Genomic DNA, 15,323 nt, shown 5'->3' with positions numbered 1-15,323 from the left:
GTCAGTTCAGCTTTTTGTCCTCCTGTCACTTTCCTCCAGCATGTCATTGCCACATGCCAGCCCCTGAGTTTCAGGATGAAAGAGCAGTCCAGGATTCCATACGTGATCACACAGCATAAGGTTGGGTGGTCATGCCCACAAACACTTGTGCCTGTGCAGTCAGTTCCATCTCCACCATCACGCACAAAGCAAAATCCTGCTTGTCCTTCCTTGACAACTCCCTTTTCCCTCTTGAGTAAAACATTTATGAGCCAGAAAAATTTTTTGTATTCTGACTTCAAACCAGTCTTCCTCTCACTCCCGAAGCAAGCTTTCTTCCTGCCTCCCCTCAATAACCAAGGCTGATGAGCCAAACTCTTCCTTCTCTCTCATTACTCAGCCTGAGACCTCTGCTTCCTCTGGCACATTTTTCACAGGGATTTTTTAACCAAACCAATTACCTTGCAATCATAGAGAGAGAGAGAGCTCTAGCCACTCTGACATACCATTTCACATTTCATCATGAATATGAGCAAGATGACTGGGACTCAGCATCAGACTATGCTAATTCTGCAGCATCTTGTAGTAAAGCTGTAGAAGGGGAGCTACCAAATGTATGCCAGCGAATTAACAGATTGCTATCTACTATCACAGCTCTGTCTTTGCAGTGTGAACTTCCTGTAACTAAGGATCCTCTTGGGAACTAGCTTGAGGACTGAGGAGTGCGGTATAATGCTGGCTGTTTTCTGAGTATCTAGTTGTCACCAAGGTAGCTCCCAAACATGCTGATGCAAAGCACTACACAGGATGCCATTATTTCAAACACCCTTATGTGTGAAAGGTGACACTCAACCTTCTTATGATCCTGCTTGTCAGATTTAGTTATTTAATCTGTATTAAAAGTCCATCTTTAACATGTGCACAAATTACAGAGGGAGTGTTATCTGTGATATCTATCTCTTTATGTTCTCTGCTACTTCTGAACTGTGCAGAGTCAACTTTGAGGTGTAAGTCACACTTCAATTAAAGGCTACTTTTTATCAGTATACAAGTTTGATACATCCTTTCAAGAAGGATCAGTGAAAGATACTAAGAATTGTCAAGGGGAAGGCTTCTATAGGTAAGGAGACTGAGACTGCAGCAGGTGAGGTTGGATGCAGCTGCTACAGAACTGCAATTTGGACAAGAGGGTCAACTTCCCTGCTGGTGTCACATTCAGTTAGTAGCTTCACACTCACAGCTTCCAATCACCAACTATCAGTTAGCTTCACTTCTCATCACATTAGACAGTAAAAAGAGTGCATGCTTGTCACCACTGCAATGAATAGCCTTTGACCAGGGTGAAGCAGACTAGAGAAGTTCTTGAAAGAAAACACTGTTTAATACAAAAGGTCAAAATACAGTTAGAACAAATAGCATGCTGAATAGCATATACACTGCCCCGCAAGTCCCAGCAATTTTAAAACCATGACACTTCATTCTCAAAACCACCATAGATGGGAAAAGTCACCTTCTACTTGTTCCTCCCCTTCTTTCTAACTTTACAGAGCACTGAAAGTTTAGTCTGTATAAAGTATAAAATTTGTGCATTGCAGAAGACACCCTGTACTGTGGAAGCCCAATACATAGATGGAACTATGTCTTCTTATGAATCTTCACCACCACCTTGCCATTCTATTAACCGCTTCATGTGAATACTCATGAGATACTGCTGTTACGGTTCCCCGGCCAGAAGGAATGCATACCATACTGGTTTGGAGAAAGTCCAGTAAACCTAAGAGCACGGCAGAAGACAGCTAGGAACTCCCTCTTCGTCACAGCCATACTATTTGAGTGCACAAAGAGAGGTCCCTGTCTTTGTGGCCGTGCTGCCACATAGATACGGAGAGCTTCAACAGGACATACCCAGATCTCTTCAGATAATCTCAGTTGGATCAAATACCTCTGTTGGCCCATATGAAATGTATGCAAACAAAGGTGTGCGCTCCCTTCTGTCAGCTGGAGGTCATTCAAGTACAGGAGCTCTGGCTGTAATATATTTTGGTGATTTGCCACCATCTCTTCTATACGGAGTGCACCAAAAAAACCTACAGTAAACATGGCACGGAACAATATACACTCATAAGGAGAGCTGCACACAGACTCCAGGGTCCCCAGGAGAGATCTTAACATTTCAATTGTTACAAGACCGTATACATAATTTGAAGGGCGAGTCCTACATTTTAACCTTGATATCATGGAACGGATAACAGGATCTTTAAGTGGATCAGGATAATCTACCATTATGGAGATAAAGGACAGTCCTTCCATATACATTATTATTTTTGTGGGAGGCAGATCCTGGGACTCCATGGCAACCAGAAACTTTCTTATTTGATCGACTGGAATTGGCCAGACTGCAGACAGAGCCATGCCTTCTCTAAACGCAAGAAAGTTTTTCAGGCCCTCATGGTAGATTTGCCACAAGTGTCTATCTCTCGAGTCCTCCAGTAACAGCAGAACCTCCAGGGGCCAAGGGCCCAAGGGATGCTTCTCAGGAATCTGGTTGAGTTCATCTGCTGAAAGAAAGCCACATTAGCAATGCCAAAAAAGGTGGTCTCACAGACAGTAAAGCAGATAGAAGTTTCCTCCCTTTCAACATGTTTCAGTTTTTACTTGAACTGCTCTGAAAAAAGCCTGTCCCATGCATTCTCATGGCTCTCATCTACACAGCTTCCAACAGTCAGATCACAGGAGAAAGATTAGATTCTCAAAAATCATAAACCCCCAGCTATTTATCTCTTTAAAGCAACATCTCAAGCCTGGTGACAGATGCACCACCTTACTGCAAGGTTTCTATGACCTCAGACCTCCTTCGGTAGGCACAAGGGGCTGGGAGTGGCAAAACCACCACAAACCAATAATAGATTCAGCAGTGCACAGAGGTCCCAGAAGTCTTCCAGCACTGGGGTCAGACCCCATGGAAAAACGTGCCAAGCCCACCTCCCCCACCACACAGCCGGCCAACACTCCCCAAAGCCACACTCACCAGCCTCTTCCCCACTGCCAGCTTCCAGTCCGCGGATACGCCGTGCTCTGCTGCAGCCATCGGGGCTGCTCGGCAGCCACCCCATACCGGGCTCCCGCCGCAGCAGTGCCAGCAGCGCCCAGAAGGGTGAGAGGGCAGCCGGCGGCTCAACCCTACCTCTCTGCATCAACAACAAAACAGCAGACGCTCAGTGAGAAGCACGAACCAGCGACCCCTCAGTGGTGCCGCCGCGCTGCCCTTTTATAGCCCGGCCCTTACTTCTATCCCGCTCTCACGGCCCCCCTGCGTGCACCTCTGCGCCCCACCCCGAGCCTGTGCCTGAGGGTCAGTGCGGGGTTCCCCGCATCCTGCTTCCTCCTCCCACGGACCTGGATGGGATTGGCCTGTAAGTGAGACTTTGCCTTGGAACTGCTTCAGCGGCCCGTTATCGCGTTCACTGTGCTGCAGCTGGGGGCTAAGGAAGGAGCAGAGGGTTGGCCCGCGGGTGAGTTAACCTCCTTGGCCCTGGCCTTGTTCTCTCCTGCCTAAAACCTTGTGTAACTAAAATAAGAGAGCTGGCAGCAGGGGGAGGTACAAACACGGTACCGGCCTCGATGTCTGCCAGGAGTAATGGTTAAATCTTGAGGGAAAGGAGGCTCCCTGGGAAGGTGATTGACCGCGTCCCTGCACAGCCTTCTTCAAAGCGAGATTGAGAGGACTAGTAAGCAGGGGCAGGTGGTGTCCCATACGGGCAGGTGGTGTCCCATACGGCCAGGAGCCCTTGGGATACCGAGCTACCTTCTCCCCAGTGCAAGTGGGCTCTGTGAAGGCACGCCAAAGGAAAATACCAAGCCAAAAGCTCAAGTTGTTGGCTGTATAGCCTTCTTGCTTTGCTGTTTTCTTGGGATGTTACAGGGATAGCTACTGTGGAAGGGCAGCTGTCTCGTTACCCTGTGCAAAAACATCTCAATGCATTGTCTATAATGAACAGCGAAGGAGGACTGATGAATAAATCAGGACGGAGCCAGCTGCCCTGAGCTTATCTCTATAGGAAGCTTTCTGGAAGCCCCGTCTTAGAGAGGCCAGGAAAACAACTGCCTGGTAGCATAAGTACTTTTCTCTCCTTTTTACATTTTCATGGCTAGGCTTCGTGAACGAAGATTTGGGAAGGCTCTATCCACGTTTGTTACAGGCATGCTGGTGGCTTATGAGGCCAATACGAGACAGACATATCCGATTGCAAAAGGCACAGCAGAAAGACTCCTTAGGTGGTGTATTCAGCAGGATAGGATTCTTTCTGCGCTGTCTTTTCTCCTCGAGAGTGATCCTGCGTGAGTTCTCAAAGGATTGAGACGGGCCGGGGGACGGGCCGGGGAAACGGGGCCGGTCAGTGCGGGAAAGGGGCCGGTCAGTGCGGGACGGGGCGGGTAAGTGCGGGACGGGGCCGGTCAGTGCGGGAAAGGGGCCGGTCAGTGCGGGACGGGGGCCGGTAAGTTCGAGACGGGGCCGGGCCGCTGGCGAGGGGCAACAGCATCGCTGGCGGCCGTACCTCCGACCCGGCAGGTTTTTCTTTGCTTTGCTCGAGTTTGCTGTATGACCTTTGCCGTTGTACTTATGCAAGCCGTACCTTGGTTTAAAAAGTAGTTTTTGCTTGTCTTCTCCATTACTACTTCACAACCTTGTAAATTCCCAGCGTGTTACCACATCCAGTGCCTGAAATGGGCCTGGAATGTTGCTTGTTTCCCATTTGAAAAATATCTCTGCCTTAAGTGGCATGTTTGTGCCTCTTGTCCTCATGTGCTAATGTGGATCCTCTCTTGCAGGAAGGGAGATTAGTCGTAATGAGAAACATTCCTTGGGACCTTGGCCTCTGAAGACTTTGTCTTTGCTGGAGTACTCAGGGGATAGTAGGCTTTGGAAAGCCTGCCTCGAAGGACTGAAGAAATTCCTTGCCTTTAGGAAAAGCATGGGAATGCCTGCAGCCTGGCCAATTCCAGTGGAGCAAGTTAGAGGGTTTTTGGCTGTTGAATCTGATTATTCCTCCTCAAAGAAACTCATGTACCTGGCAGCACTGTCTTATTTATCAAAATTGACTGGTAACTCTGATCCTTTGAAAGATCCTATAACCCGTTGCATGGTGGCAGGGTTGAAACGTCGGGCAGGTATCCTGAGGGATAAATACTTGCCTATAACAATTGAGATGCTGCGATCTCTCTTAGGAGTTCTGGAGTCAGTATGCATAACTCATTATGAGTGCTTACTGTTCCGTGCGTTATTTACTGTAGCTTTTTTTGGGGGACTTCGAATAGGAGAGATGGTGGCAAAGCACCATAATGTACTGCAGCCTGAGCTTCTGTACCTGAGTGACCTCCAGCTGACGGAGAGGAAGGTGCTGCTTTTTCTGCGTAACTCTCCTGTGGGACAGGAGAGACACATCATCAGCCTTGCGCTGTGTGGAGAGCCATGGGTGTGCCCTGTTCTGGCCCTCTGGAGCTATGCAACAGTTCGTTCTCAGCTGGAAGGACCACTCTTTGTGCACTTGGATAATAGGACTGTAACGAAGAGGGAGTTCCTGACCGTTCTCCGATGTGCCCTGGGTCTGCTGGGGCTGTGTCCAGAGCAGTATGGTGTGCATTCCTTCTGGCTGGGGACTGCTGTCACTGCTGCGCGCTGCGGATTTCCCAGAGAAGATGTCACTCGCCTGGCAAGATGGCCCTGTATGATCCCAGAGAGACTCTAGCCGAGGAGACAAAGAGGAAAATGGAAGCTGATGAAATATTTTCTTTATGTAGAGTTAGCTTTTAGCTGTAGTTTCTAGTCTTTGACAGAAATTTAGTATTAACACATGAAATTATTTTTCTACCTCACAATGCAGTGATCTGAAGTTGACTCAGAACTTGCTTGTGCTTCTGTGGTGTTGAAGGTGGAGGGAGTCTCAAAACTGTTGTGCATGAACTGCAGTTTTATCTTGTAGAGTTAATAAATATTCCCTTTTTAAAAACACTTTCTGCCTACTAGTACTATTGTTCCTCTTTGCTCAGAAGTGGAAATCTTGGCTTTGAGAGCAGTGAATGACAAACGAACTCTTAAGTTTTGAAGGAAAACTCCGGAGACTTTAAGGTAATAATTGTAAAGAGAAAGTAGTTAAATGGTAGTATGTTTTGGCATAGCTGTACACTTTTTAACACTAACATGTCACTAAGGTCAAAAGAGAAGTATAAGCTGGGCTATTAGCCAAATAACATACACCAAAGGACGATCTTCTAAAAATGGTGATCATCATAAGATGTTCAAAGCAATATCTTTTACTGTTTAAACAGATGACAGTGACTATTCATCAAACTGCCTCTGAAAATATTTCATTTTATCCTCTAGACTCAATTCCCTCTGAGCATAATTAGCTTAGTTAGTATTTTAAATAATAAAAATAGCACAAGGGTCACCTAACAGTTAATGATTTCATTAAGATGTGATACTTGCTGTCCTTAATTCAACCTATTTTCCTGAATTTATTTTTTAAAATCGAGTTTTTGACCATAACTATAAAGTACAATGGCTCAGCATTTCTAATTTAATTGTTAATAGCATTTGTAGCACTTTGCTAGTTTGTGGTAGAATATATTCTTACCATATGGCTGGACTGGGATAGGAATTGGTGAGTCAGACGTTCCCTCTGGCTGAGAACTGCGGTGAGCAAGCCTTTTTGATCATCCTTATTACTATCACTGCTTCAAACCTGGACTGTGATTATAGCTCAACAGGCTAGTTTTGTATCTTGCTCTGCCCTATACCATTTTCTAACAAAATTATGGGTAACAGAAGGATGAGAGCTAGCTGAAATTTAGTGCTGGCTTGATCTCCATGTGGATAATTAGTCATGATTTCTGAGACTTGGATTAGTAGAAATACACCCTGTCCATGCAGGGCAGCACCTATCTGCTACCCTTTACTACAAGTGACATTGTGTTCACTGTGGGAATTAACTTAAGCGCAGCAAGACTTCCCTGATTATGCCGATATCAGAGATACTTGTTTTAATTGCCATTCATGTATTGGCTGTATGTGGCATGGGTTTGGTAGTGGGGGGAGGGGGACTGCAGGGGTGGCCTCTGTAGAAAGAGGTAAGGGGCTGCCTGGTTCGTATTTTTGTTTCCTAGTACCCATATCTTTTTAACAGTGGATGTGCCTGACCATTTTACTCCCTGCTAGGACTCTTCCATGTAATCGATTTCAGCAATAAATTGTGCTTCCAAAATGGGGATACAAGAAAGTTTTTTGCAAGTATTTTAGTTGTGGAAATAGTTGTCCTAGTCCTAGTAGACAGGAATGGCTGTGTTAATACTAGCAGCTTTAATATATGTCCTATTTTGGAAGCTTTTATATAAGTCTGTCTTCTGGGGAACATGGTATTTGGCAAATAAATGCCATGCTGATTGCTCAGGAATACTGGGAAAATAGAAGCCTATCTTACCTGTAATTACTACATCTCTTATACATGAAGCAGAAGAGAGAATTACCTTTGTTCTTATCTATGCCTACATTCTGTAGCTGTAGCTGGAGATTTTGGTCTTGTACCCCCCCTAAGTGGAAGTAAAGCCTAGGAAATAGCTGGAGAAATGAGGAAAAATCAACTACAGTTACTGACTTCACTAACTTCTGACCCTGGCATGGGGAGGAAGAGATGTTTATTTTAAGGGATTCTCATCAAGGAGGTAATTAGCTTTATAAAAACCCCTGGTTTGATAGGCTGGCATATTTTCAGATAGCAGGATTATAAATGCAGTGCATGATCTATAATTACTTGTTGGAGTTATAAGTCTTCTTTTACATAGCAACTAAAACCGAAACAGTTGGTAAGTAAATGAGACCTGGTTTCTCCTGAACATTGGGATTTTCACATCTCATCAGCTCAGAATCCTAAAATCATTATCTCTACAACAAAATAATATTTTCAAGGTTTTTCCATTTAACTATTCTCAAGATCCTGGATAGAAGCAGAAGGGGATATAAGAGGGGTATTACTTTAAGATGTAAAAGGGGGAACTATTTCAATTCACAATTCTTTCCTAAAATGTTAATTAATGGTTTCACAAATTTTTATCATGTTAAGGGTGAAAGGCTAAGCATACTGACTCCAGAAAGACCTAAAGTACTCTTGTACTACTGATGACTTTGCTATGGGAATTCACTGCATTGTGTGCAGATACTGGTGAATCATTATTCATGTGGAAGCTGGAACTCTCAAAATTTCTAGAATTTATAAGTGTTGAATTTAAGTAATTAAACTCTTCAAGAATAAAGGGGAAGTAATAGAAACATAGAATCACAAAACTTTGTTTCAGAAGCAACCTTAAAGATTATCTAGTTCCAAACCCCTGCCGTGGGGGACCCCTTTCACTAGACCAGGTTGCTCAGAGCTCCATCCAGCCTGGCTTTGAACACCTCCAGGGATGGGGAATCCACAGTTTCTCTGGGATTCACTGGCTTCCAGTGCCTTGCCAGTCTCACAGTAAAGATTTTTTCCCTAATATCCAATCTAAACCTATTATCTTTTAGTTTGAATCCATTCCCCCTTGTCCTGTCACTACATGCTCTTGTAAAAAGTCCCTCTCCAGCTGTCTTTTAGGCTCTCTCTGGGTCCTGGAAGGCTGCAATTAGGTTACTCCTAAACCTTCTCTTTTCCACACTAAACAAACCCAATTCTCTCAACCTTTCCTCATGGGAGAGGTGCTCCATCCTTCTAATCATCTTGGTGACCTCCTCTGGACTCATTCCAACAAGTTGATGTCCCTCCTGTGCTGGGGACCCAGAGCTGGATGCAGCACTCCAGGTGGGGTCTCACCAGAGCAGAGGAGAGGGGCAGAATCAGCTCCCTTGCCCCGCTAGCCATGCTGCTTTTGATGCAGCCTGGGATACAATTGGTTTCCTGGGCTGCAAGTGCACATTGCTGGATCATGTCCAGCCTCTCATCCACCAGCACTTCCAAGTCCTTCTTGGCAAGGGCTGCTCTCGATCTGTTCATCCCCCAACCTGTATTGATACTGGGGGTTGCCCTCACCCAGGTGTATCACCTTGCACTTGGTCTTGTTAAACCTCATGAGATTCCCATGGGCCCACTTGTCCACTGTCTCTGCTCCCTCAGTCCTCATCCTGCTGTCCATCCACTCAAAAAGTGTGGGAAGACAGGTTTACATTGAAGACTGAAGCAAAAAAATTGTTGAGTGCCTCAGCCTTCTTCTCATCCATTGTTACCAGATTTCCAGCATTGTTTATGGGGGAGGGTACTGTCGCGACAGAAAGCTCTAGACACCTCAATGTGAGAATCCAGGAACTTCGTTTATTGAAGATTGACAACAGCTTAATATACACTCCATAATAGGTTCATGAATATTACAGAAATTAGGCTCATTATTGGTGCCCCGTTAGGTGAGGTGGTGATATCATCTCAACTGCCTTCCATTGTTTACACAGGTGGCTCGTTAAGTGTCTCTGTTGTGCAAATGCCTAGCTCCTGTTTTTGAGCCCAATTTAGAATACCCAAGGACGATGCTGCTTTCTCAGGCCCTGCTATCTCAACTTTCTCATGGGCCTAGTCAGACTGCGTCTTGTACTTTAGCAGCTCATCCATAGCCTTAGCCATGTTCATATGTCCTCGCATTTCTAACCAGTCCTCTATAGGGTACACCTTATTTGACGTTCCTTTTCTGGTTTACATATCTGTGATTAACTGTATTTTTTATTAAAAAAACACAAAAAAATTCTTTGTAGACCTGGTTGATATGCATTTGATTCCATTCTGATTGTAATGCTTATATTAAATACATCTTGCTTAGAATGACAGAAATAATGTTACCTATTTATTACTTCAGAATAATTAATCAAGAATTTTACACAGCTAAAATTCTAATTTTTGAAATTGTATCTCAGAATTCATATTCCTGAAATAGATGAAATTTGAAAGAAATTCAAGATATTCTTTCCATATCTACTGAAAATGAAGTAGGTAACAAAATCAGATATCTCTCAGGTTTCACACCAGCATCTATGAGTACTTGCTTGTAAAAAGAAATCATTCCCTAGTAGTCTGCCTAAACAGCATTCAGTGTCCTTGGATAGCTAAGACCCAAGTCCAGAAAACAAAGGATAAATAGGCAAATGCCTTTAAACCTCTTAGGGTTTTCTTTTCAGTGGTTATATAGAGTGTTATAAAAAGTGCTGAGAATACTTTTTGAGACAAACTGCAAATGCAAGCAATTGTGTCTCCCATACTTCTGTTTCTTGTTTGCAACCAACACCTGGATGAAATGTACCTAGAAAAAGAAAACCTTATAGATTGAGGGCTTCCACTGATTTCCTACTTTAAACATCCCCAAAGTGCCTTTTGCACACTTAGAAGTCTTTGTCACATTGACTTCTTCCTTTTACTTGCTTTCAGATATGTATATCCAGCAGTTGTGATGATACTTGCACATTGAAGAGACTTGAGCATTCCTCTCCATAGCAAGAAGGACACTGACAATCTGCAGGAGCTGTGATAGCAGCATGCTGGGTACAACGTGCCACTGCTCTGCTTACTCTGTTCTTGCTTTCTGTTGAATTTGCTTCATTTCACATTCTTAAGTCATACCTCTTCAGGATATTTGTAATTACTAATGTTGAAGACTTGGAACATGTATAGAATTGAAAGTACATTTATTTTAAGATATCTGAAGGAAAACAATGTTTTTCAGTCAGGATAGGTGAAGAAGGCTCTCTTACATGTTGTGATGCAGACTTGGCTAGAAGCATTAGCATGGCACTGAATGCACCAATTGCTCATTGAATCATCTCTTCCAATGAGATGTCATAATGTGTTTCCATCTTGTTCTCTGAGTTTGGCTGTGTATTCACTGAAATGTGTTGCTTAATCACACTAACTACTTATATTGCCTTGAAGTACTGGCAGAAGAAAAACAATTACAGAACAATGTGTACTACATATCCCATAGTTTTTTCCTTATGTATAGCTCCCCACCAAGATCAGAGTCCAGATCTGATTGTACCTCAGTCATTACTATTGGATTAGGAGCAGCTGTCTCAAATGGCAATGTAATATGCTCCTTTTTTTACACCTCTGGAGTAAAGCCAATATGGAATTTGTTGCTAAAATTGTTCCACGTTCTAGGGATGTTCTTACACTAGCTCTTTTATACTAGTTTGAGGAACTGGTTCTTGCACTTTTATACACATTTCCCAAAAGCTATAACCACAGGATGATTGTAGGATAGTCTGACTTCTCATAGCTCTATTATAGCCATAAATTGTACTAATCCCTCTTGCATTTTGTCCATCATCTTGGTTCTGCTCCAGAATAAAATGACCTTCCTTAAGCTACAGGCAGCTGAGCAATTGGCAAAGATACTTCACAGCGCCTTGCCAATTATTGGCAGGCAAGCAGCAAATGTCTTCCAAAGCACACAAACCAATCAGATATGATATGTGGTTATAATAGTATTTTAATATTAAAGCACAATTTTTTTTTGGTCTTAACAGCTTTTATACCTCATATCACCTTTCCCAGCACTTGAAAAATAGCAGCTATTTAAGCCTGTAAGATTTAGGTCAGTGTTGTAGGCTAACATTTCTAGATGGCAAATCCTATGTCATTATGGGCAAAATATGTTTTTTCAGCCCACTAACACTTTAACTTCTTTTTTTTTTCCCTTGGAAGTACTAAGCCTTCATTTAAATATATTTGTAATGGGTTGAAAAGAAGAAAACAATATAATGGCATTGGACAATTGCTTAGAATTTTGCAGATGAAAATGAACACTGTGAATACTGCCTTTCTTAAATGAGCCACTGCGCTCAGAGATGCTTAAGACAAGGGATGCTGTCTTCAGCTGAGATGGTGATACTTTGTTCCTAAGATATAAATGGTTCTATTGTGTCAGAATGAGTGTAGTTGCAGAGTTTGAATAAAAGTTCAGGTTTTTTACTACCATATTTTGCTCAAGAAGAAATAATTTTGCTTAGACCATAGCATAATGTAGGTGTGGTCATGCTAGGACATTTTAAAGAATGACAATACCCATGTACCATAAGATATTTAAGCAGTTTAACCCATGATTTATCAAAAATTCTTTTCCCTCAGAGATGAATAGTTGCTGCTTCTTTATTCCACAGGGAGGTTTGTTTGGGTGTAAATGCTTTGCCATAATTTAGAGTTGTGTTCTCCACCATGTAGTTGGTCTGATATTTTCAAAGTAGGCAGCTCTGCAATATTTGTATACTTAGAAACTAGTTCATTTGGCTTAGAAAAAAACTTGCTCTTGCAGTGGTTTTCCAAGGTGGGTATTTTGGACTCTCATGAAAGCAATATTTGTGTTTTCTTCCTCTAAATTCTGCGAACATGGAGAAATCACCTGGGCAGATTGATGCATGTGATTAGATGGAACAGAAACAATTAGATAATGCCAATTTTTGCAGTATAAATGTTTGTTTACTGTCTTTTTCAGAGAGATTTGTAAAATTATATATAACCCTTGAGAAGTACCACATATGAATTCTGTTTTAGCAGTCATCTTGCAATGGGAGTTCTGTGAATTCCTTGCAAACACAAAGTTTAGGTTGATATATTATGGTCTGCTTTTTTCTTTTTTTACTTTTCTTGTCTTCATGATCTTTTGACATCCTGCCTTTTCAGCCAGCTGCACTGTATTAGTGCACAGCATTAGTCTTAATTATTTGTAGGGAGCTCTTAAACTCTGAAGAACTCACCTAAGAACACAGATGTTTAGATGTACCATATTTTGTGTTGCAAGGTGGATGTGAGCTTACCAGGAAAGCATATGTTTTCAGGGGATGATCCTCTATGCAGATACTCTTGTGAACATGACACGTTTTGGTAGTGTTTTAAAGGGATGTTCCCACTCTCTTCTAAATTTTGGAGAGAGTGAAACTGGCTCTGAGTTAGTATCTAAACTGTTGCCTTTCAGTCTTACTTCTTCAGATAGTGGTTTAATCTCTGTTTGTTGTGATATAGATACAAGCTGAAGAAATTGCTTTCTGGGGAACCTAGAGCTGTCTTCAGCCTGCAGTGGTAGTTGGGAGGCTTCCCTTTACTTGCAAAATCTGAGGTAGTGTGCTGTCTTCCATGACTCAAGAGTAATCATCGAGAGGAAGATACTTGAGTCCGTCAGCACTCTTGTAACCAGGTAGAAATATTTCTCTGATTCAGTTTGTTTTGGAGCATCAGGCAGTCTATCAGAGCAAACTTGTGATCTGGAACAGTGTCTAGGCCCAGAGGTTGTCTTTGTGTAGAGCATAGATCCTGCCATCAAAAGCATGCTACATAGTTGAAAAAGATCCGTATATAAAATAGCTTTCTGATAGCTAAAGTTACAAACTAGTTTTGTTCTTAATCCTGCCAGATACCGATAGACAAAATATTAGTCAGATTGTAAGCAAGCTGATGAAAAAGGATTAACATGCTGCATTTTAGACCATATTAAATAATACCAGACTTCTAGGTGCAAAAGGTTTCTCTTCAGGTGCTGTGAGGTGGTCAGCAGAGCTGCCTGTGTAAGGTCACCCAAATAAAACTTATATTCAGAAAAAATCCACATGTAAATGTAGCATGTAGATGAGGATTTCTCATCCCTGGAAAATGTGGTTAATATTCTATATTATGTCATGACCTAGAATTATGAATGCTTCCTAAAATATATCCTATCTTCCATGTGTACAGCAGGGTGGAAGAAAATAAGAATGAGTATGTTGATTTCTGATGGAAGGGGATTTTTAGAGAGAAGGAAGGAGCAGTCAGTAGGTGGGTGAGAAAAAAGGAGGTGGAGAGAAACACATTGCATCTAAATGAGGTGCCGTATTCTCCAGAGCAGGCACAGTGAGGCTGTTCTACTGGCAAGAAGAGCTGTTGTTACCCGTGCTGTTAAGACCAGTTAGACTAAGGAGGGAAGTCTGACTCTGAACAGCTAGTGTGCTGCTTGACCCTATCACAAGATAATATTCTGTAGCAAATGCTGTGAAGAACGTGAATGCAACAGCTTCTGTGGAGAAAAATTGGCAGGAAGGCAAGTAGAAGCAGACTGTGAGACACTTCTTACAAACTGTGCTTAGAAACCAATCTGTTCTTCTTTATTGTTCTCTGATGAAGGAATGGATTATAAATGGTGTAGACGGCCTTGAGGCCTGCAATAGTACAGTATCTGTAGCTTTTCCAGCTGGAGGTTTAAAACTTCTAATACATGTAATGCAAAAAAGGGTAAGAACCATTAAAAAAAATCTGAAAATGTAATGTCAAAACCACAGGCTCAGGAGCAAATTATTATTTTATGTAGGAGAAGAAAGATTGAAAAAACAAAATTTTAAATACGGTTTTTACATTTCTCTACTACTTTGTTTATTGTTTGGCAAAGATAAAGATCTAAAGTTGGAAGTTTTAATATGAAAGAGATTTCTCCCTTGTCATCTCCACTTCGGTCTTTCTTTAGTGTGCATGCAAAGTCAAACTTCCCTTACACTAAATTTAGATTTTTTGATGATGTCTTGATAATAGCATGTGTGTGTGTCTAGAACCATAAAAAGTTACATGTGTTATGTGAGGAGTGTAATAGCTCAGTGCACTAACGAGTGGTACACTCTCGTCCCACTGAATGTATGCATGGACACAATGTTCTGCTACATTAATAGCCCATACTTATTCCCACAAAGTCAAATGCTTGAACAAGGTATCTGGAAGGAGGCTTGGATATTGTGCCGAGGGCCTTAATCACTCTCTGCATCAGAAGAAGCAGCCTTTGGTCTAAACATGGTTTTATATCATCGTGCCATTGTTGACAATGATATATATTAGCTCACCCTGAAACCCTCTTGTGACTGGTTTCATGTATGGTAGGCAGATGCAAGAAGGAAGTCGGGGAAGACCCCGGATTCACCCACAAAACGGGTTTGTTTCTTCTGCTTATCCTGCTGTTTAAAAGAACATCTTGTCTCACCTTGTCTTACATCAAATGTAAGGTAAATAATCTGCGAAATTAATCAAAGTAGACTAAAATGCGGTGTGATTTTTTTGTGATAGGCAAAAATTGCCTTGACTCTCTGGGTCGATCAGTAGACTGGGTGACAGGGCCATCTGCTGGCAGAGGGACTCTAACAACATCCCTGTGAATTCTGCTGGGAACGAGTCAAGTTCTGGAAGGGATTAATGGCCTGATTCTAACTTCCGAACACCCGTGACTCTTCTTAGATTACCTTTGTAAGCGTCTTCATATTTTATATTAATTCCTAACGTGGTAGCAGAACTTCTTAGTATAGAGAACTGTTTAACTATAAATTT

Source organism: Lepidothrix coronata, unplaced genomic scaffold, assembly GCF_001604755.1.
Source record: "Lepidothrix coronata isolate B3197 unplaced genomic scaffold, Lepidothrix_coronata-1.0 Scaffold0, whole genome shotgun sequence".
Lineage (NCBI taxonomy): Eukaryota > Metazoa > Chordata > Aves > Passeriformes > Pipridae > Lepidothrix > Lepidothrix coronata.
The sequence above is the reverse complement of the archived record's forward strand: the minus strand, read 5'-3'. Positions refer to the sequence as shown.